Raw genomic sequence first — 21,870 nt, 5'->3', positions numbered from 1 at the left:
GTCAGGGAGCCAAGGGCCCAGAGAGGGACAGCAACCGGCTCACATCACACAGCCCAGCTTGTTGGAGGACATCTGGTTCTGACCAGCTCTTGAGCCACCACAAGTGACCAAGAGTCACAGGGCAGAACAGTGTCGTGACTGTCAGGACAAGAATGGCCACTTGCAATGGCCACTTTGTGCCAGGCTCTGGGCTGAGCCCTGGCCTGTGTTCGTTAGGATTCCTAACAAAGCCGGGTGGCCGGAGCCACAGAACTGTATTGTCACACAGCTCTGGAGGCTGTCCCACAGCTCTGGGGTGGAGGTCCTGGCAGGGTTGGCCCCTCGCTTCTGGGGGGCTGCCGGCAAGCTTTGGCGTTCCCTGGCTGGCAGAGGCGCCCCGTGTCTGCCACACATTCCCAGCGTGTGTCCACGTTTCTCTTTCTAGAAGGACCCTGCCACATTGGGTGGAGGGTCCCCTCGGCTCCTCTCTGAGCCCATCTGAACCCAGCCCATGGCAATCACAAGGACCCTATCTCCACACCAGGCCACGCTCTGAGACACCAGGGGGGTCAGGACTTCCACACACGGATTGTGCTGGGTGGGGACACCAGTCGACCAGGCCACCTCTGAATGCACGGTGCCATCCCCTACCCCGGCTCCACTGGGCCGAGGGGAACCGGCGTTTTCTCAGCCCTGCTGAGGTCACAGAGCGGGAGACCTGTCACCAAGGTCACAGACACGCCTGGGCGTCCGAATCTTCAATGTCAAGCTGCAGTTCACAACAGGAGCGACCCCCCTGGACGCTGAGAAGCGTCGGTGTTATTGTGTGATGGGTCCCCGCACCGAAGCCTACAGGGCACCACCTCACGTCATAACGCCGTCCCAGGCGAGGCCAGGTCCTCTGTCACTTGGTGAAGGACCACAGAGGACAGGGACAGGATTCCTAGCTCTGGGACGAGTTGGAACCAGCTGCCCTCCTGCAGGACCCAGAGGAGGCTGGTGTCCACCTGGGTCCTGGGGAGGCTGGCACTCACGGCCCGGCTCCGAGGCCAAGCAGCCCGCGCCCCGCTCCCCCCAAACTCCTAAACCAACTGTGAGGCTGTGAGGAGTGAGCCTCGGGGCTCACGGCACCGCGAGGCCCCCGGCAGAGCCTGGTCACACCAACGCCTTTTCCCTTGGCCCAGGACCCTCAGCCAGAAACCCCCCAACTGCACCAGACCCCCGGAGTCCGTTTCCAGCCCAGGGGGCGTCTGGGTTGGAAAATAGTCGACACAGAACAAGGCCCCCCACGGCCCTGTCCCCAGTGAGAAACGCTTCATCCGCCTCCAGGGCCCCTCAGGCAGGAAGACAGAGTCCTCCTGGTCCTGGAGGACTAACGGGCCTCGCATTCAGACCACCCTGAGCAGAGGGAGCTGGGCTGTGGCCGTCACTAGTGCGTTTACCCAGCGACACGGACCTGCAGCCTTCAGTGGGTTTATTGAGCACTTACTAGGAGCCAGGCTCTATGTGCTGGGAAGGAAGAGGTGGCAAAAATAGACTCCCTGCCTCATGGGCCTCACCGTCCAGGGGCCAGCGGCCAGCGTAGGGTGTGGGACTCCAGCTTAACCACTTTCCTCTCTGTGCCTTGGTTGTCTCCTCTGCAAAATGGGTGTCAGCCCTCACTCCTACCTGGAGATAGGAGGACGGAAGGAGCTGACCTAACGCATGGGCTCAGAGCAGAGCAGATGCACCAAGGCCGCGGTCATCACGGGGCTGGGCTGGGGAGGCGGGAGGGCCAGGGAGGGCCAGCTGGGTCCTGACTAGTCCAGAGTGACGCCTGGGGAGAAGGGTACGCTCTGTGGAGGAAAGGACACTGTGGCCAAGCCTTCAGAGGCAAGAGAGGCCAGACCAGCTTCAGAGCGGCCAAGAGGCTGCAATGGCTGGGGTCCGGGGACTTGCGGTTTTACTCTAGGGCACTGGGGAGCCACAGAATGTCCCTCACATGCAGACGTGTGTCTCAGGAAGTTGTCTAGCTGCACTGAGGAGGACGTTACAGAATCGAAGGAAAAGACAAGACAGAGGTGGCTTGGATCAGCACACCTGTCCCACAGGAAGGATGGACAGGGCGGTGGGGGATGGATGGGGGCCTGTCCCGCTCTCCACGGTATCTCTAGCACCTGACACACAGCAAGTGCTCAACAAGTAGTTGTGGATTGAATACATGTGGCAGGTGAGGGAGAGAGATGACCTGGGTAGACGGACCCAGGGCTGGGAGAAGAGACACAGAGGTCACCTAGGTGGACATTCCTGTTTATTCTGCAGGGAACACAAGCACCATTTGTCACTTCCATTTTCCAGAGGCTCAGAGACACAAAGCAACCTATCCAAGATCACACAGCACAGAGGTGGCAGGTATGGGGCTCTGCATCTGCAACTGTTTTGACCATTCCTCGCCTGGAGTGTCAGAGCCACGCAGGGGACAAGGACAGGGACGCACTCAGCATGATGCCAGGTAGCAGCGCGTCACTGCTTAGAGACTCCGGTTCTCCCTGGAGTAAAACTCTGCAGCCAGGGACGGGGCAGCGGGCCTTTCCGTCTCGGCAGCCGGCTCAGCCTTGACCCCCACCCTCTCTCTTCAGCGGCCGCCTGCCGCGCCCCTCCTGGGGCAATTTGATCTCTGGGTGTCCATTCTCTGACTCGCTCCAGAAGGGGGGTCAGCGGGGTTGACACAGCCTTAGCATGAATTATTGACCCCGCGCTGGGCTGGCCATCCATGGGTTCTGGCGTCACCCACGCGGGGTCCCGCAGCCTCGGGGAACTAGCGGGTCCAGGCTGGGCCCAGGATGCAGAGGACATCTGTCAAGGGCTGGATGTGGGTGACACGGTGGCAACCTCAGAGGTCCATGGTGGCTGCCTGTTGGAGTGGCCCCATGAGCATCCCAGGAGCTCCAGAGGACCTGTATGTCCTGTCCCTCTTCTCCTGATTTCAAGCAGGTGGCTTGGGACTGGGGACCATCTTGGGAATACACTTGCAGGGCAGGAAAGAGCCCCAGCCCAGGCGTCCAAGGCTATTCTAATCTTTTTTTTTTTTGGGGGGGGGTGGGTACCAGGGATTGAACTCAGGGGCACTCGACCCCTGAGCCACACCCCCAGCCCTATTTTGTATTTTACTTAGAGACAGGGCCTCCCTGAGTTGCTTAGCATCTTGCTGCTGCTGCTGAGGCTGCTTTGAGATCCTCCTGCCTCAGCCTCCCTGGGATTAAAGGCCTGCACCACCAAGCCCAGCCTGACCTGGACTTTTTAGAGGTCGGGCTAAGTCACAATCGCAGACCAAGGAATGGAGGCTAGATCACGTGAGGTTATTGAAGAGCAGCTGGGCCCCAGCGCCTGGAACTCGGCCCCAGCCCAGGTTTGCCCCGGGAACCCCCATTCGGAAGAGACAGCTGACGTCTGGACTTGGATATAGAATAATTCACCTTTTCACTCTTAGAAACTAAAGAATGAAGGGTTAAAAATATAGACAAGGCAAAGACGAGAGAGATGGCCAGACATCAGCAGTCGTGGGGCTTGGTGGGTGGAGGCCCGGAGGGAGGCCCAGAGGACCTTAGGGGCAGTGAGTTCATTCTGTACCATGGAGACATGTCAGCAGACATCTGTCAACACCCACAGGCTGTGTGACACAGCGAGCCCCAGGACGAGCCACCAACAACACCCATCTGCATCCATATTGGTTCCGAAGGGCGCGGAAGGTCCCGTCCCCACGGAAGATGCTCTGGGGGGAGGCTGGGGACGCTGGGGAAGGACGGCCCTCAGGAGCCCTCTGTGCTTTCTGCTCGATTTTCCTGTAGCTGAAACCTGTCCCCTCCCCAAGAGAAGTCGGTCACAACAAATGGAGGGCAAAGAAGTGCAGCAGGGGCCAAAGCCAACAGGGGGCACCCGGGGAGGAGGTTAGAGGGGAGTCCTGCTTTTCCCAGGGCGCGGAGGTCACCAGGCTGCAGACCATCCCGAGGGCGCCCCAGGGTGTCCTCGGAGCCAGAGAGGCCCACGGGGCTGACGTGGCCCCTGCTCCACGCTCGGGGCAGAAGTCGCCGAGGGTCTAGACTTGGAGGAAAGATGGGGCTTTCTGGGGAGCAGGGGGCCCGGGTAAGTCCTGGGGGGGGCATCATGCGTCCTGGAGAAGGGAGCCCTGGGGATGCCTGGGACCCAGCTTCTTTCAGCTCAGTCAGGATGCCAAGTGGATTTGACCTCAGGAGGTTTAAGGAGGCTGAGGTTTCTGGGACACCTGAATTTGGGGGCTTAAATAGGTCTCCTGCTCCTCCCCACCCACACCTGCCCGCCCTGCGGAACTCAGATCTGTCAAACCAGCACCTTAATATAGACAGGGCTGGGTGTCAGCTGTCTCCTGGGACAGCTCGGCCCCAAACCACCCCAAATCCACCCACCAGGTGAGGCCGCCAGGTCCCCATGAAGACCCTACTAGGTGCTGGCCACCCCTGAGTATTGTTCCAGGAGCTGATATTGGCTGGGCATCCCTGGGTGCTGAGCTCACCTGATTGGCCAATCCGAGGATGACCAGCTCACCTGATTGGCCAATCCGAGGATGACCAGCTCACCTGATTGGTTAATCCGAGGGTAACCCCTAGTAGAGAGGAGGGAGGAGCTCGGGGAGCCCGGGAGCTGGTTGGTGACCACCCACCGTGAAGTGGCAGGGCCTGGAGGTGACCCAGCCCTGCCTGGCTCCTTCTCGTCCCTGTGAGGAATCCACACTCCTGTCCTCATTCTCGTTCCATCTGGCCATCTATTCCATGAGGCAAAGCCAAATAAAAAATCTATTTTCAGCGCACGTGAAATTTCTACTTTTGGAGAGCGTCGAGTTCCATCTCCAGACACATTCAAAATATTGCCTGGGCACGTATTTGGGCGGCGGCAGGTGGCTTGTTGGTGTGTGGGTGAGGGCACCATTGGGGTGTGTCACCTCACACAGGGTCCCCGTGCCTCCTGAAAGGCCTGGGAGAAGCTGGGGGTCTTCACGGTTTATCTCCATCTTCCCCGACAGTGAGGGAGGTGGGCTGCTGACGGTAATAGTATTCATCAGTGTTCACACACACACACACACACACACACACACACACACACACATATTTTGGTACCAGGGATTGAACCAGGTGCACTCGACCCCTGAACCCCATCCCCAGCCCTATTTTGTATTTTATTTAGAGACAGGATCTTGCTGAGTTGCCAAGTGCCTCACTAAGTTGCTGAGGCTGGCTTTGAACTCTCGATCCTCCTGCCTCAGCCTCCCGAGTCTCTGGGATTGCAGGTGTGGCCACCCGCCTGGCTCCTTGTCTGGATGGACGGCTGGGTGCTCACTCCGGGCGTGGCTGGAGGGCATGGGTCACTGGGTGCCCTGGAGGGGTGCGTCATCCTGTGTCCCCTTTCTCCCCGCCCTCTGCCTCCTGGCCAGCACTAGCTGACCAGATTTCTTCAGCCCTGCCCTCCGCCATGAGGACCTGGCCTTAGCCCTGACAATGGAGTGGGCCCACGACATAGGGGACCTCTGTCACCACGAGCCAAAGCAAACTCTGCCTCCTCCGAGTGGCTCTCAGATGCCACACTGATGCGAACATGCCAAGGACAGATTCAGCCACCTGCCCACGGTCACGACTCACGCCGCCACCCAGAGTTCCCTGCGGTGTGGTAGGCGCGTGCCAATGCGATCCCCGCGGTCCTTCTGGGTGACACGCAGACACGCTGTCTTTACCGTGTTAAAGGTTGTGCAGTCATTTTTAGTGGGGACAGTTAGACACGTTGTAAGTGAAACTCGATTTCACAGGGGTCATCCCTTGGGACCAAGCTGTGTCAATTTAGAATCCATTTAAAGAAACAGCCACACGGCACTGAAGGGAGTTCTCAGGGGCACTCGGCCACGAGCCCCATCCCCAGCCCTATTTGGCATAATATTTAGAGACAGGGGCTCACTGAGGTGCTTAGGGCCTCGCCATTGCTGAGGCTGGCTTTGAATTCACAATCCTCCTGCCCCAGCCTCCTGAGCCGCTGGGATTACACACGTGTGCCACCTCACCTGGAGGATTTGGGGACTCTTGAATACCACACTGGGAAGATTATTTCCCCCTGGGAAGCTTCATGGTGGGCAGAATAATGTCCCCCAAGAGTGTTCACGCCCCAGTTCCCAGAACATGAGACTCGGCAGGTAGGTTTGGGCAAGGGACCAAGCCTTGCCTGGGCCTGGGAGTGGGAACGTGGACTCAACCTTGCTAACTGTGGGGTGCGGTACCATCCCTTGCGATTTCCCCCCAGTTGGAGTGAGCCAGGATCCTGACAGATGCTGCACTTGGTGCAGACGAGCCGAGGACAGATTAAGCCACCAGCCCACAGTCAAGAGCCAGGAAGGGAGGCCAAGTCTGCCCAGAGCCCTTGGCCAGGGGTTGCTGGGTGGGTGGGCTCGTGGGCCTTGGGCTGCCGAGAGCCGGGGACAGGTCTTATCATATTGTCGAACTTGAATTCATCTCGAACACTCAGTGACTGGGGGTTTGTAAACACCCACCTGGTGTAAACACTCCTCTGGCCCTGGGGAGGTGGTGTGGGGTCCCCGTCTGCACAAGCCTGCCCATGTCACCTGCCTGGTCCCCAAAGGCATTCGGGTTCGCAGCCCCTCCCAGGGGCTCTCTTGAGTCTCTAAGGAGGCAGACCCCAGCCCCCCTCGGGCTTCGGGGATGGGCCTGGCTGATTTTCTGGCACCAAGACCTGGAACTGATCAGGGTCCCAGTGGTGGCCCATCATAAAAACGCTTTGTGCAGGGCTCAAAGCCACAGCACCGGCGGCTGCCCAACCCCATATTTCTCTGGCCACATCATGGACTTCTGATTGTGTCCAGCGCCTGCCTGGAGCCCGCGGGAGCCGGCGCCCAGGTCCCCCGCCCGGGCGCACAGAGAGCCCTTGTTCTCCTGGCTGCGACCCCGCCCTGCTCGGATTGGAGGCCCGCCTGGGGGTCAGTGGGGCTCTAACTTTGTCCTTGCTTGGCCACCGTCCCCTATCAGCCCACCGACAGGGAAACCGAGCCGGGCAGGGGCACTGTCTAACCTATCTGTGACATCAGAGCCGTCGGGGCTCCTGGCCCAGGTGGCACCCCACCCTGAGCGGGGACTGGGTTTCATTTCTGATCTTTCTCTTCTAGTTTCCCTGGATGTCCCCGGGGAAGAGAGACCTGCTAAATGCCCTCATTGTGAGTCACCCACGCGTCCCCATGGCCTGGAGTCGAGCCAGGAGGGGGCTGTCCCACCTCAGGACGTCCTCCTCCCTCTCCAGCGACAGAGGCCTGAGGCCTGGAGAGGTGGCCATCGCCATCCTGGAGTAGGTGTAAGGGCTGCCCACACCAGTGGTTCTGATGTTCCAGGGGGACGTCCGTCAACATCCAAGGACATTTTTGTGGTGCCAGTCGAGGGAGGAGGTTTCGCTAGCATCTGGTGGGTACAGACGGGGATGCGGCTCCTCGGCCTCCAGGGGACCCGGCACCCCCACCCCACAGCTCTGCATGCCCACAGGGCACGGGGTGGGACACCCGCAGCAGATGGCAGGTCAGAGCATGACCACAGGCCATCAGGGAGACCTGGTCGGAGGGAGCTCCTGGGAGGTGACACAGGGCAGTCTCAAAGGTGACAGTGTGGGCCTCCAGTCTGGCGGGTGGGAGGTGCAGCCCTGGGCCTGGGTGGTGTCAGCCTGCAGGAGGCACTCGGGCCCAAGGAGCGGGTGGAAGGCCGGTTGTGCCCCATAACCTCACCTGGAAGTCAGCCTCAGACCCCCCATTCCCCGCTCCTGGCTGTGTGACTGTGGGCAACTCATTCCACCTCTCTGATCCTCAGAGATCCCATTTGTAAACACAGGCTAATAACCCCCTTAAGACACTGTTAGAGGCTCTGATGACACCATCCATCTACATGAAACACAGGGCCTGGCGGGTAGTCACAGCCCAATAGTTTGGGGACAGGGAAGCACACCTGTGATCCAAGTAACCGGGGAGGCTGAGGCAGGAGGATTGCAAGTCTGAGGTGAGGCTGGACAACTTTGTGAGGTCCTATCTCAGAGTAAAAGAATAAAATAAAATAAACAGGGCTGGGGACGTGGCTCAGTGGTAGAGCGGTCACCTAGCCTGTGTGAGGCCCCCAGTGGAATTCCCAGCCCAATCCAAAGAAAAAAGACTCTGAATCTGGTTTTCAAAGGCCAGGGTGGAGCTGGATTAGCGCTCTTCCCCTCGGCCACTCAACTCTGACCCTCTGTAGTGGGAGAGAGGAATTTGAGCCCCAGAGAAGACAAAGCAGCCGGTGGCCACGATCACCAGGAGTCAGGTGGCCCTGTTTATCAACTGTCACCAGCAGGGCCCGGAGCAGGCGCCAAGGCTGCCGTGGTGACCACCGGGGACCTCCCTCTGACCAGCCGTTCCCACCTGGGTCCTCCCCCAGTGGGGTCTGGCCCACCCTCCGGGGTCCTCGGGGCGGATGCCTGTCCCAGGGCGGGGGGCCGAGGCTGGCAGGCCCATACTGGCTGGTTGCTCTGGGGACCCCCAGGGTTGGGCAGAGCCTGGCCAGGAGGGGCCCAGGTCCCCTCGGTCCCAAGGACACACAGGTGGAGAAACGGGGGTGGAGGAGGGGGGCGGAGAAGGGCGTCCCCAGTGGGTTCCTGATCCCAAGCCCTTGGCTGGACGGAGCTTCAGGGACCCCTGGAACCCAGCCCCACCCGAGCTTCAAGGTCCAGCTCTGTGGCTGGCCAGGTTCAAGGGCACCGCCCAGACCTGCCCCCCGCCCACCCAGAGACCCCGGAGGACAACCAGGTGACCAGCGCAGGGGCCCTGCCTGCTGCTCTGGACCTGCCCTCCTGGGCCTCGGGGCATGTCCTCACTCCAGCCCGACCCAGCCCGTCACCTGACCCCGGCTGTCCTCGGTGCCTGCGGATCCAGGGCCTGGATCCAGCCAAGCCTGCTGCCTCCCGGGTTCTGAATCTGTCTTTCTTTCCCTGTGTCTTGGGGTCTCTCTGGGGCCATCTGTCCCCAGCCTTATCACAGTCTACACAAGAGCTGCCTGTCCTCGGGGCCCAAACAGAGCAGCTCAGGTTCTGACCACACAGCCACTGCGGCCGGCCACCCGGGGCTTCCGGGGCAGGGGACAGGGCACAGCGGGCTGTGTGGCCGTCAGCTCGGAAAGGACCCGGATTGCACAGGGCAGCAGAGGGTGTGTCTCTGTCACAAGGCAGCAGCACGGAGGGTCCAGATGGGGTCCCCAGAGGTGACCGCCTGGGGACACAGGGACATTTTCCTAGCGAGAACTGTGACTCACATACACAGGACAACAGAAAAACAAAGCAGGATCTGCCCCAGGCAGACCCACGTCCTCGCCACTGGGGTCCCTCCAGTCCAGACCCGCCCCTCCCCCGCCCGCAGCGTCCCCTCCTGGCCCTCGGGGTCCTTCCTGGGTCCTCTCTGAGACCCCCACCTTTTGAGCTTTTGGGAACTAGAATGAGCCGTCCTGTGCCTTCTTGGAGCGCGGCTTCCTCAGCCTGGTCCAAGGTTCACCCCGAGAGAGAGGGAAGGAAGGGGGGGGGGGAGAGAGGAAGAAAGAGGAGAGACCCCTGGCATTGCCGAGCTCCTGGATCCAGCCAAGCCTGAAGCTGGACCCTAAGCCAATACATCCCCTTTCCTGATCTGGAAACTGGGCTTCTGTCACTTATACCCATAAAGGAGAAGATTGCCATCATCGCCAGGGTGCACGAGGACTTGGAGGCTAAGGGGGCTGGAGTAAAAGGAGCCACGGCCACAGGATGGTGAGTTGATGGTTTGCATTGAGCAGGACCTGCCCTCCCCTGCCCCCAGCTGCCCCGGGCCCCATCTGTTGGGTTAGACATCTGGGCCTCGGTTCCTCCGCTGCCAGGAGCTGAGAGTGGGGGTCTCAGCAGCTGGTCCCCGCCCTGTGGTGCTGTGGGGCGGCCAGGGTGGGGGAAATGAAACTGTCATTATTATTTAAATCAGCTCCGAGGCCATCAGGAGAAAACCCAGAGCCCTGGGTGGTGGCATTTCCCCAATGCCATTTTTAATTCTAGCTTATCAAAACACAGCTGGGATTTGTTGTTGTTGTTTTTAAACATAACTCCTTTAATAAAAAAAAAAAAATCTCCAATAAAAGTCAAAACAACCACAGGCTGTCAGGTAACAGTAGAGGCAAGGCAGGGCATTTTAGCAACTGACAACAAATCAAAAAACTCATTTGTGGGCTCTCTCCCAGAGCTGCCTCTCCCAGGGAAGGCTGAGCTCCGCAGGACTCCCTGCTCCCCAATGGGTTTCAAAGGGATCCGACCTGGCCTGGGGGCGGGCTGGCGGCACTCTCCTACTGACCCCAGGGCCTTTGCATGTGCTGTTTCATTTTAGGGCATACTCTTCACATCCTTCTTCTCCTTCTTTACTCACAAATCCTTTTGTTCCCAGCTCATTTCCCCCTTCTCGGGGACCCCTGCCTTTGAAAGGCTCTGAGATGCGGACTCCCAGCCCTTGTGGGTGGGCCCACACCACCCTGGGCCCGGCTGAGCCTGAGGCCCCGCCCACTCGCCCTAGGGTCTCAGATTGCTCAGCCTTTAGGAGCACATGGTGCTGGGTGGGGCAGGCTCCTCCAGTGTCCCCCTGGCTCCCCCTGGATCCAGGCCCAGCTCCGCCTCCTGCATCTTGGTTTTGCCGATTTTGCTTCTGGTCAAATGCACCTAAGACTCTCGAGAGCAGTCGAGTGGCTCTCGACGTTCCCACACTGTGCGGCCGTCACCACCTCCTCTCCAGAGCCTGCTCCTCCCAAACGGAGATGTGTCCTGAGGGACCCCAGACCCCAGCTCCCACCCCGCAGTCCCTGCTGGTGCCCACCCTTCTACCTTCCGTCTCTGTGAACTTGACCGCTCTGGGCGCCTCACCCGAGTGGGGTCGTCCGCGGTGACCTTGTGTGTCTGGTTGGATTCACTTGGCGGGACGCCAAGGGTCAGGGGCCTGTGGCGGGTGCCCGTGCCCTTCCTTTCTGATTAGGATCCCGGCCCTTTAGATGAGCACATACTGGAACACGTACATGCACTTATAAATAGAATATGTCCTACTGTCCCCAGTGGCGTGTGCGCATCACGACACGCGCATCCCACCCTAACCTATTACACCTGTCCCATTCTGTGTGGAGGGGACCAGGGCGTCAGGGACCACACCATGCACGCAGGTCCCACTGTGCGCATGCGTGAGCGTCGCGTTTGGCGCTTTGGCCCCCGGGGGGGACCGAGCTTGGCTGGGGCACAGCTGGGCTCTCTGAACGGAGCAAGGGATAACGGGACCCTTCCACCATGAGTGACGGAGGGAAGCCACCACCAGAGTCCCGCTCACAGCAAGCACCTCTGTCCCCCAGGGCCCAGCAGGTGACAGGTGGCTCATCGTACCTGGGTGACCTGGGACAGCCACCATGGGGAGGGGAGGCCACGAGGAAGGGCGCCGACAGGGGGAGCCCTCAGCACTGTCAGGCCAGATGGCGGAAGGCTGCTGGATGGAGAGGACCCTGGCGGAGCCCTTGGTGGCCCTGGGGGAGCGTGCGCATGGCCCCTGTGATCTGCAGGAGGCTGCTCACCTACAGCCGGTGCTGGCTCCCAGTCCCTTGTTCACGGTCAGCGCTGGCCAGCAGGGCTGCGTGGCCGTACCTGGTGAGGGGACTTGGGGTGGGGAGGATGTCCCACTGCCCCCTGGCGCAGGTCCTCCTAGAGGGAGGCAGGAGTGCAGAGCCAGAGACCCACCCGGGGACTGAGCGGATGATGCAGGAGCACCAGCTGTGAGAAAGGGCAGGACGGTGGCCCCTCACCCCCGGGCACAGCCTTTCTAGACTTCTGAACTTCAGAACCCAAGAGGACAGGTCTGTACTGCTCAAGACCCCACATTGGGGTCACTTGTTACAGCAGCAAGAGGAAGCTCATACCTCCTATGAGAAGGTAGCAGGGAATCTCTGGGGCCCAGGGTCAGCTGTGGGCCAGGATACAGAAGACCCAGGTTGGGGTCCAAACTGTGTCACCAGCTCTGCAGGATGTCCCACCAACCCTACCTTCACAATGCCCAGGGGGCTGCAGGGCTCACCAGCTGTCCCGGGGGTCCCCACTGCCCTGCTCAAGTCCAGACCTAGAGACAGGGCCCGGAGCAGCTGCAGGATATCCCTGGCCCTGTCCACTCTGGTCATTTGTCACACAGCCTTCCCGGCAGGTCTGATCTTCCCTGTCCCGGTTTTCCACAGGAGGAAGCCGAGGCGCAGAGCAGACCAGTCACAGCCCCGGCCCCGGGGAGGTGGAAAGCCAGGACAGGACCCTGTGGGGTGCCTCAGAACTGCCCCATGGCACTGCCCGGGCACTTTCCTGTCCTTCCTGTCTGCTGAGAGCCTATGGCCCATCAAAACTGAGAAAATTAGCCCCTTCGGTCCCCAAGATAGGCTCTTAGCCTCCACTCCTGCAGGGACCAGAGCCAACCAGGTGGCCCCTGTGTGGACATGAGTGCCCACAGGGAGGAGGGGCATCTCTGCAGGTGCCACACCCCACTCCATCCCGCACTGTGTCCTGGGGGTGCTGCTGGGTGCCCAACATCCAGTGTGGGGACCTCACTTCCCAGAGGGTCCTCTCCAGCTTTCTGCGTGTGCCCAGCTCCACGGGAGACACAGAGGACCGAAGCCAGTGTCACAGCAGGACGTCACGGTGCTGTTCCTTCTGCCACGCACACAAGAAGGAGCTTTTACCTCAGCTGCGGCCCAATGTCTCCATCCCCAAGGTCCCCAGGCAGATACCAGGGCCAGAGTGAGCCACCGTCCTGGGCAGCGGCTGCCATCTGAAGCTGGATTTCTCTAACACAGAGAACCTGCCTTTCCTGAATGTCCCCAGGAGCGCCGTCCTCTGCCGGGTATTAGATGTCACTGACTTACTGGACACCTAGGCCAGGGGTCGGACCTGTCTCACACAGGCCCCATTTCTTGCCCTTTGCCCTGCCTACTAGATAGGGCCGCACTGTTTCCCGGAGCTGTCAGTCACCGAGGCCAGCGATTCCCTGTCCCACACCACGCTGGACACAAGCTCCTGAGAGGGGACTGTCTCCTCCCTAATAAGGAGCAGGAGGAAGGGGAGGAGGAGGAGGGCTGCAGGTTTTGTAGCTTCTGACAGGCCGGGCACTGGGCAAAGGACTTGGCCAACGTCCACCACCCAGGGAGGGGGACGGGGCCTGTCTAAGGCGCCTCCAGAGCTCAGACTCTCCTGCTCCCTCTCCAGACCACACGCTCAGCAAGACGGAGCCGGGAGTCTCATCCCGGGATGGTCAGTGCCCAGCACAGAAGAGGTCACTTAGAAGATTCTGAGGAAACACTGATGTCAGCCCATACGATGCTGAGTGAATGTGAACGGATGAATGGATGGATGGACAGATGGACAGATGGGTGGGTGGGTGGATGGGTGGATAGATGGGTGGGTAGATGGATGAATGGATGGGTGGGTAGACAGATGGTGGATTGGTGGATGGATGGAAGGGTAGATGGATGGGTGGATGGTGGATGGTGGATTTGTGGATAGATGGATGGATGGATGGGTGGGTGGGTGGGTGGATGGATGGATAGATGGATGGGTGGGTAGACAAATGATGGATTGGTGGATGGATGGGTGGATAGATGGGTGGATTGATGGATGGATGGAAGGGTAGATGGATGGGTGGATGGATGGATGGATGGGTGGATGGATGGGTGGGTGGGTGGATGGGTGGAGAGATGGGTGGATGGATGGATGGGTGGGTGGATGGATGGATGGGTGGGTGGATGGGTGGGTGGGTGGATGAGTGGAGAGATGGGTGGATGGATGGATTGAATGGATGGATCATGGCAGGTGGGAGGATGGGTGGGTGGGCGAAGCTCCCCATACTGAAACAGACACTTCCCACTTCCGTGGCCTGATTCCTTTCTTTCAGCCCAACTTCCAGATGGGCTCAGAGGAAAATGCCAACTGTGTGCTATGACATCAGTGATGTCCGTCACCCCTGCTGGCACTGGGGAGGCGGTATCACGTGATGGCCAGGTGCTCCATGTGCAAATCCCCAGAAGACCCCTTCTGGGCTGCGTGACCCGGTTCAATGGCTTTGCCTCTCCGAGATGCACAGATCTTAGCAGAAACCATCTCACGCGTTTCTCTGGGTGATAGGTCATTGTATATAAAGTCACCCACATGTCGTGTGGACCTGGTGTTGCTGACATCATTGCTTCGGCCGGGATGGGGAGCAAGCAAGGCGGGACTCCCTAAGGACAGGGCACATGGTGACATCTACCTCATCGAGTGGCAATGCTACTCCCAGGGTGGAACCCGAGTAAGGGATCAAAAGCTTAAACATGTCACCCGTGGAGTGAGAAGCAGAGAGAGTTCCCGCAACCCAGGCACCCATGAGGGAGGGAGGAACCGGGGCTAGCAGCCACCCACGGCCTGACCTTGAACATGGCCCCTGCCTCATCGGCTCCTGGGATCTCCAGGGATCCTGAGCACCAAGTACTTTAGTCCCTTAGTCCCCGGGACCAAAGCCTCTCGCACGCCCAGCCCCATTTCCATCTCCCAACATCTGGACCTGCTCGGGGAGCCATTAATCTCAGGCAATTTCTTTCCTCACTTGATTTGTTTATTTAAGGAAAACAAGTTGCTCCTAATTAGGAGACTGCTGGCGGGAGCTCGGCTCCGGGGCCTCGGCCGCCCCACTTCAGACCTAAAATCTACCTGAGCTTTGCACATCTGCAAGTCTGTCCAGCAGCTGTCCTAGGTGGAGGCTGCGGGTGAGGAGGCTGGGGCTGGGGCAGTGGAGGCTGCGGGTGAAGAGGCTGGGGCTGGGCACAGAGTCAGGCAGGGTCCAGGGACACCCCAGGGCTCTGGAGCATGGTGCCAACACGGCTCAGAGCTGGCACCAATCGCAGAGTCAGCACTGGGAAGGTGCCCGGCCCAGCAAAGGACCCTGCGGGCTCAGGGCTGGGGCTGTTTGAAATTGCACATGTGACACCCCCCTGGCCACTTAGGGCCCCGCAGACACTCAGACGTACCTTGGAGATGTGCGTGCTGGGAAGCGCACAGATGCACACACGGGATGTGCCAAAGTCACGCTGCCACGCAGCCAAGCAAACACCCAGAAGCACACACACGCACACCCGAAGGCGTGACAGGCACTGTGTGCCCCGAAGCCAGCACACCCAGACACCAACACTCCGAAGCACACACATAGAGTTTCAACCAAGTGTGCAAAGCTGCACACGGGCGTGCACTGAGGATTATGTACAAAAAGAGAAACACAAACATGTGCACTGCAACACACACACACGCACTGACGCAGAGACACAATCACACTCTGACGCTCTGAGGTGCACGTGCTCAGAAACCCACCCACACGCCTAGAGACGCTCACGGGCACCGCACACACAGACACAAGTGCACTCACCTGCACACACAGATACGCACAAAGGTACCTGGGAAACACACGGAGGCGTATGTGCAGAAGTGCACAGCACAAATTGCACGTGTGTATACTCACACTCATGAAGGTGCTTGCAAACATCCACAGGCCCACCTGTTCACATGGGGACAGCATGTCCCCCTCTGGGTGCACACCCTGCTTCTCCAACACAGGTGTTTCCACACACGCTTCCCGCACATGGGTGTACCTCTGTGGGTGCGTGCCTGCTTGCTCACTCACTCACACACACACACACACAAAATGCAGTTAACAACACCTGACCCCTCACAAGTGTGCACACAGAGTTGCACCCACTCCCACCGGTGTCCGTTCTCTAGCATGCTCGCACACGCTTGAACCCACACTCGTGCATCCGGCAGACACTTGGCACACACTTGGATAGACGCTCCTCACACCCGTGCACACACGCTTCAGTGCTCCCAGAGTCACCCTCCCGAGCGCATGAGCTCACGGTCCTGCCTGAGAGCACACACATCTGCACGCCTTCACACGAACGTGCACACGCACACACACCCTGCTCCCCCTGGAGAGCACACTGCCCATTGCCTCAGCCCTGAGCCCGGGCACAGATGGAGGCCGCGCAGAGGGGCCGCTCCCGCGGGTTCCCAGGGCACCCCTCTCCCCACGGCAGCCCCACCAGGCCCATGGGGTCTGTCCTCCCCGCCAGGGTCTCCCCCAGGAGCCCAGGCTGCCCCCAAGCTCAGGACCAGCCAGAAAGAAGCAAGACTGGTCAGCGCACTGTGTCCCCGACCCTCTGGGCATCTCCCCACCGGCCCCATCACCAGGCTAGAAAGCGCTTCTCCACCCGGGGGACACTCCTGTGGGGACAGCAGCCTCGCCAGCCCGCGTGGAGCAGCCCTCCGTGGACGGGATGCCGGACCCAGACTGAACTTCTCTGCTCGGGGTCCCTAGACAGCTGCCAAGCTGAAGCCATGGAGACGCTTACCTCCACTTCCCGTTGTCATGACGACCAGCAGCTGGGTGCACAGGGCCCTCCTGGCGTCCAGGCTCCCCACCAGGAGCAGTTGGTCCTTCACGAGGAAGCAGGGAGGGGGCGGGGACTGCAGGTATCACGTGACTGGAGAGCCAGGACCCTGCCCCCAACCGAGCATCACCTGGTGCTTGGGTGGGACACAGTCACCCTCCCTGGGGACACAGCACCCAGAGGCCCACACGCAATGCCCCAGACCACACGGTGGGGTTGCTAGCAACGTCAAGACCGGGGCCAGCAGCTCTGATGCACCCGCTCTCTCTGGGTGCTCCTGGCACCCTTCCAAAGCAGGACCACAAACACGCCATACAGTGGGGAGGCTGACGCTTGGAGAGGGGAGCGTCTGTCAAACTTGAGTGTGATCTGTCCAGGGTCTCTTAAACACCAAGTCCCATCAACTCCTGGATTCTGAAAATCTCATCTGTGACATTGCTGGGGGCCCTAGAGTATCTGGATGGGGACCTCTGAAGATACATGAAACCAAGCAGCAGCAGCTAGAGACCAGAGAGGTCTAGTGAGTTTCCCAAAGTTACACAGCAAATTAACCACCTGATCCAGAGCTGGGGCTTTTCCCAATGTACCAAGCCCAGGCCTCCGATGCCCGAGAGGGATTCCTGGGTTTTGGCAGCCAGGGGAAAAGGCTTCTATCCCAATAAGGGCAGGAGTTTCTCGGAATCCCACTGTGTCCCAAGAATTGACAAACACACAGCAAGCAATGCCACTCCCCAGAGGCAGGTACTCAGCCCCAGCAGGGGACAATTACAGGGACTGGGAATATCTCTGACTTGGGGTTTGGACCACCAGCGTGTCCAATCCGTGTCTCACAGGTACATCAGCTACAGGCCAGAATATCAAGATGACCTCAGCCTCAGGCTGGGACCCAGCAAGGAAAGCAATGTCCTCTAGGGGGCTGTGGCCACAGGGACAGCTCCCAAAGGATCCTTGGGGTTCAGGTGGCCTCTTTGGAGCATGCTCTTCACGGGGAGGAAAAATAATCTGGCCAAACTCTAGCTATAGGCAGGGCTCAGCTGAGTGTCCAGGGGCCTGGAGCTGGACTGGGGGGGTCTGCCCCCCCACCAGAGCTGGGGCTGGGTGTGCCAGGAGCCCGTCCCCTGGGCTCTTCCAGAACCTTTGCTACAAAGTCACACCTCCCCAGGATGCAGCCTGAATGGCCCATTGAGCAGCCCTGGAATCTCCCTGCCCCCCCCCCCCTAAAGAGAAGCCCTTTTGGAGCTGCGGGGACCGGGTGGTCACCTCCAGCCCTCCGGGTGGCTTTGCCAGGGAGGTGTGTAGGCTCTTGCCTTGACACTTGGGCTGCTGGGGCTTGGATAGGGGCGTGCTAACGGAATGGGCCCTTCTCCCCACCCCCAGGCTCCAGTCTCTCCTCTCTCTCTCTCTCTCTCTCTCTCTCTCTCTCTCTCTCTCTCCATCCACACCTCAGCATGCACAGAAGCAAGTCTGCAAACACTATGCACAAAACCCACTGCCCGGTGGCCGGCTGCTGGTTCCTGATGAAGGGATCTCATTCCCCAGCGTCCCCTCCCCCCAGCACTCAGAGAGTCAACTCGTAAATACAACTCGGTCCCTTCCAGGTCCCTTCCCGGGGGACTCGGAGCTGCCCAAGGCGGGGGGTTCACACACAGACCCCACCAGCAGGACCCTGCGGTCTCCCGGCCCAGCCCCACTCCAGCAGCCCTTGAGTGCACGCTTTGGGGACCAGAAGGATGACCAGAGAAGGGACCTCCTGAAGGAGCCACCGGATCCCATCCTCCACCGGAGGAAAGTTTGTCATTCACCCAGAGCCGGGCTGTCACCGCTGTGTGTTCCTTTCGGACCCAGCGGTGGGCGCGGGGAGGCGGCCAGCCCCGGAAGCCCAGCGGCGGTGGCCTCCTTCCCACGCAGCTGCGCTGCCTCCGGGAGGCTCGGGGCAGGTCCAGGGCCGCGGTCCTTACCTGGGGAGTCGCCGCCACTTGCAAACTCTGCCCGCGGAGCTCGGCCGGCGCCGGAGTCTCCTCGCGCCTCGGGGTCCGCTGGGCGCGGGTTTCGGGGGCGCCTTCCCAGCCTCCGGCCGCCGCAGTCGCTGCCTCCCGGGAGCCCAGCCTCGGCCCCGCGGCTGTCGCTCGGGCTCTGCTGCCGGGGGCGCCCCCCGCGCGCCGGTGGGAGACGCGCGCCCCGGATGGCAGCCGCGGCGACAGCGGTGGCCGGCGATCGGGAGGCGGTGGCGACGCCAGCCGGCGAGCCGGGGAGGCGGGCGGCCGCGGAGGGAGCGGAGCCGCGATCCGCGAGCCCGAGCCTGGGCGGGTGGCACTGCGGGTGCCCCGCGCCGCCGAGGCCCCGCTCGGGACCCCCCCGGGGACGCCCGCGCGCCTGGCCTCGGGGCTCCCTCCGGCCGCCGGCCTGCGGCTCGCGGGCTCCTCCGCTCGGCTCCCCGGCTCCCGGGACTCCGCGCCCGGCCCCGCGCCGCCGCCAGCCGCGCGCCCCAGCCCGGCGCTCCGCCGCTCGCTGCTCGCACGGAGCCACCGCGCTGTCGCGTTAACTCCTTGAGTGCCACCGGCCTCCCGCCCGGGGCAGCCCGGGACGCCCGCAGCCTCCCGCCTCAGTTTCCCCGTCTGCAAAATGGGCTCTAGACCCACGTCGCAGGGTGGTGGGGAGAATTAACCGAGACGATGACGCCAAGGGCCGAAGCGCCTGGCCTGGAGGAAGCGCTCCATAAATGGCAGAGTATTTGCGGCTGCGGCTGTTGCTGCTGCCGCCGCCACCGCTGCTGCTCCTCCTCCTCCCCCCTCCACCCCGGGCCCTGGCGCTGGTGCTTGGTAAACTGTCAACACCCAGTAACGGGCAGTTTTGTTTATTGGTGTTCCGTTGGCTGTTTCAGTTTTTAGCTGTGTGACCTCTGGCTGATCACTCGCCCTCTCTGAGCCTGTGGCCTTGCAAGCTCTATGACCTTGAGCGAGGCGCAGCACTCCTCTGAACCTCTGTGTCTTCCTCTGTAAAGGGGTGATGGTAATGCCATGCACCTGGAAGGGATTCCGGGGGAATCTCTGGGGAAGGAGCTTATGTCACCATGATGAGCCCCGGTTTCCTCATCCCCAAAGTGGGAACAGCGACAGTACTTACTTGATAGGTGACTGGGCTGGTTATGGGCTGTAACGCTGGGGGCCTGCTCGAAGCCCGTCAGCTGGTTATAGTCCCACAGGAAAGGGATGTCTGAGAAATAATGAGGAGAATGGACCTTGAACCTTGGGGACAATTGCAGGTGAGAACAGTAGGCCAGGTTAAGGTGCCGCTTTAGTGTTACTCTGGTGCATGTGGGGCATTCCTGTACTAATTTCTTTTTCATTATTTACCTGGAATTCAAATCTAACTGGTCCTGCATTTTGATGGGTTCCATTTTGCCACTGAAAGCCCATAGTTATGAGCTGAGTGCCCTGAGGTAGGTTGCTTAACCTCTCTGGCCTTGTTTTCCTAATCTATAGAATGGGAATCAAGATCCCCTGCCGTGTTGACAAGGAATGAAATGGTTTCAAGTAGTGCATGTTCCGGCTCGGCTCGTGGTCAGCACTCTGCGTTTGTGCCTTGCACTCGCCACCATCTGCCCAGCTCTCCTTCTGTTCTTCCTCTTTCTGCCTCAGACTTGGGGTTGCCAGGGCACCCACAATCCTTGTTTGACCCCATTGTTGGTCTTTGAAAGATTAGGATTATCTATAAAACGTGGGCAGTACAGTTGCAGGAGTTACACACACACACACACACACACACACACACACACACACGTCGATCAATCAGTGACTTCATGGAGGACAAATTCTATCTTGTGCCGAGGCCAGCCCAGCTCCTCCCTTATCTCTGCGACCCCAGGGTCCAGGTTTCCGCGGGGACCCCGGCTTCTCTCCAGCTCTGAGGTCAGCTCGGGTTGTATCGTTTCCGGCCAAACATCCACGGTGGGACTTGTGAAGCGAGGAGAAGAGAGAAAGTGAATTTTGAAATAAATCACGAAGATCCAAAGGAGATGGTATCAGGGAGTTCCTGGGGGTTCAGAGCAGGCACCACCTCTGAGCTGGGTCCCTAGAATTTGTCACTAACCCGGCCGTCACCACCATTTCAACCACAGTGTCTAAAAATAGAATTTGCTCTGATTTCCCCAGGAGCTAAAGCAGAAGGAGAGAATGGGCGGGTTGTGAGTGGGCCGGGCCGGGTGCTAAGTAACTTCCCTCTGACGGCCTTGTTCTCAAGTGGCAAGAGGGGGACTGGAGTTCAGATATGTCAGGCCACCCTGCCAAGGATGGAGGACATGGGATGAAGCTCTGGCTTTGCTACCTCCTAGCTGGGTGGCCTTGGGTAAATTACTTAACCTCTCTGAGCTTCATCTTTTAAAAAGTAGACATAGTGATAGTTGTGACCTTATGAGGCTTTTGTGCAGATTAAGTGACGAGCACCTGTGTGCACAGGCCTCCTGTGAGTCCTAAGTACCCCAACCCCCCTCTGTCCAAGGTTGGGGTTTGGTCCCCCATCTGAACTCCTAGAAATCCAGAGCTGGGTCTCTCAGAGATCAGTTTCTCTGTCCCCAGCACCCAGCATAGACTTAGGACATAATAGATGCTCAGGAAAAAAAACCCTGATGAACAAATTAAACTGTGCAGTATTATCACAGATACGCAAGTGTCTTAGTTTCTGCAAGCTGCTGTAACAAAACACCATGAACGGCACAGCTGATAGACAGCAGAAACTTCTCTCTCACTGTTCTGGAGCCTGGAAGTCAAAGATCAAGACTCTGGAAGATTCAACATGTAGGAAGGGCCTTCACTTGACCTCCTTGCATGGTGCCAGGGGCTGGCCAGCTCTCTGGGGTCTCTAGTCTAAGGCCACTGGTCTCAATTGTGGGGGCTCCGTCCTCCTGACACAGCCACCCTTCAAGGACCACCTCCTCAAATCCTTCCTCAAGAATTTTGACAAATGCACTTGGAAAGAACATTGAGACCACAGCTCCTGGTACGATGAGGACAGCTTGTCCATCAACATTTTAATACAGCTGGGCACGGTGGCCCACGCCTGTCATCCCAGTGGCTCGGGAGGCTGAGGCAGGAGGATCGCCAGTTCAAAGTCAGCCTCAGCAACTCAGTGAGAACCTGTCTCTAAATAAAATACAAAATAGGGCTGGGGAGGGGGCTCAGGGGTCAAGGGCCCCTGAGTTCAATCCCTAGTGTCTTCTCCCCCAAAAAAATCAGCACCGAGAGCATCCACGGCCACACTTCCCCACAGTGAAAATCTGGGAAGACTCTAGATGCTGGCCAATAAGCAAATGGGTGCATCGACTCCAAAGGGCAGCAGGGGAAATGAATGTTCTAGAACTCCCTGAGTCACTGTGGGAATCTCAGAAAACACAGTG

The 21,870-nt window shown here is 59.7% G+C and overlaps 1 protein-coding gene across 1 annotated transcript in view; it reads right to left on the bottom strand.

Annotated features, from left to right (window-relative positions):
* Wscd2 (WSC domain containing 2) overlaps positions 1-19,215 on the bottom strand; it is an 83,923-nt gene extending 64,708 nt beyond the window's left edge. Inside the window, exon 1 of the mRNA XM_026409210.2 lies at positions 19,144-19,215. The gene's annotated coding sequence lies outside the window, so the exon portion shown is untranslated. The remainder of the gene's footprint in view (positions 1-19,143) is intronic.
* Positions 19,216-21,870: the final 2,655 nt, after the last annotated feature.

The sequence above is a fragment of the Urocitellus parryii genome, chromosome 3 (assembly GCF_045843805.1).
Source record: "Urocitellus parryii isolate mUroPar1 chromosome 3, mUroPar1.hap1, whole genome shotgun sequence".
In the NCBI taxonomy this organism is placed as follows: Eukaryota; Metazoa; Chordata; class Mammalia; order Rodentia; family Sciuridae; genus Urocitellus; species Urocitellus parryii.
Note: the sequence above shows the minus strand (reverse complement) of the source record. Positions and strands in the feature narration are given on the sequence as shown.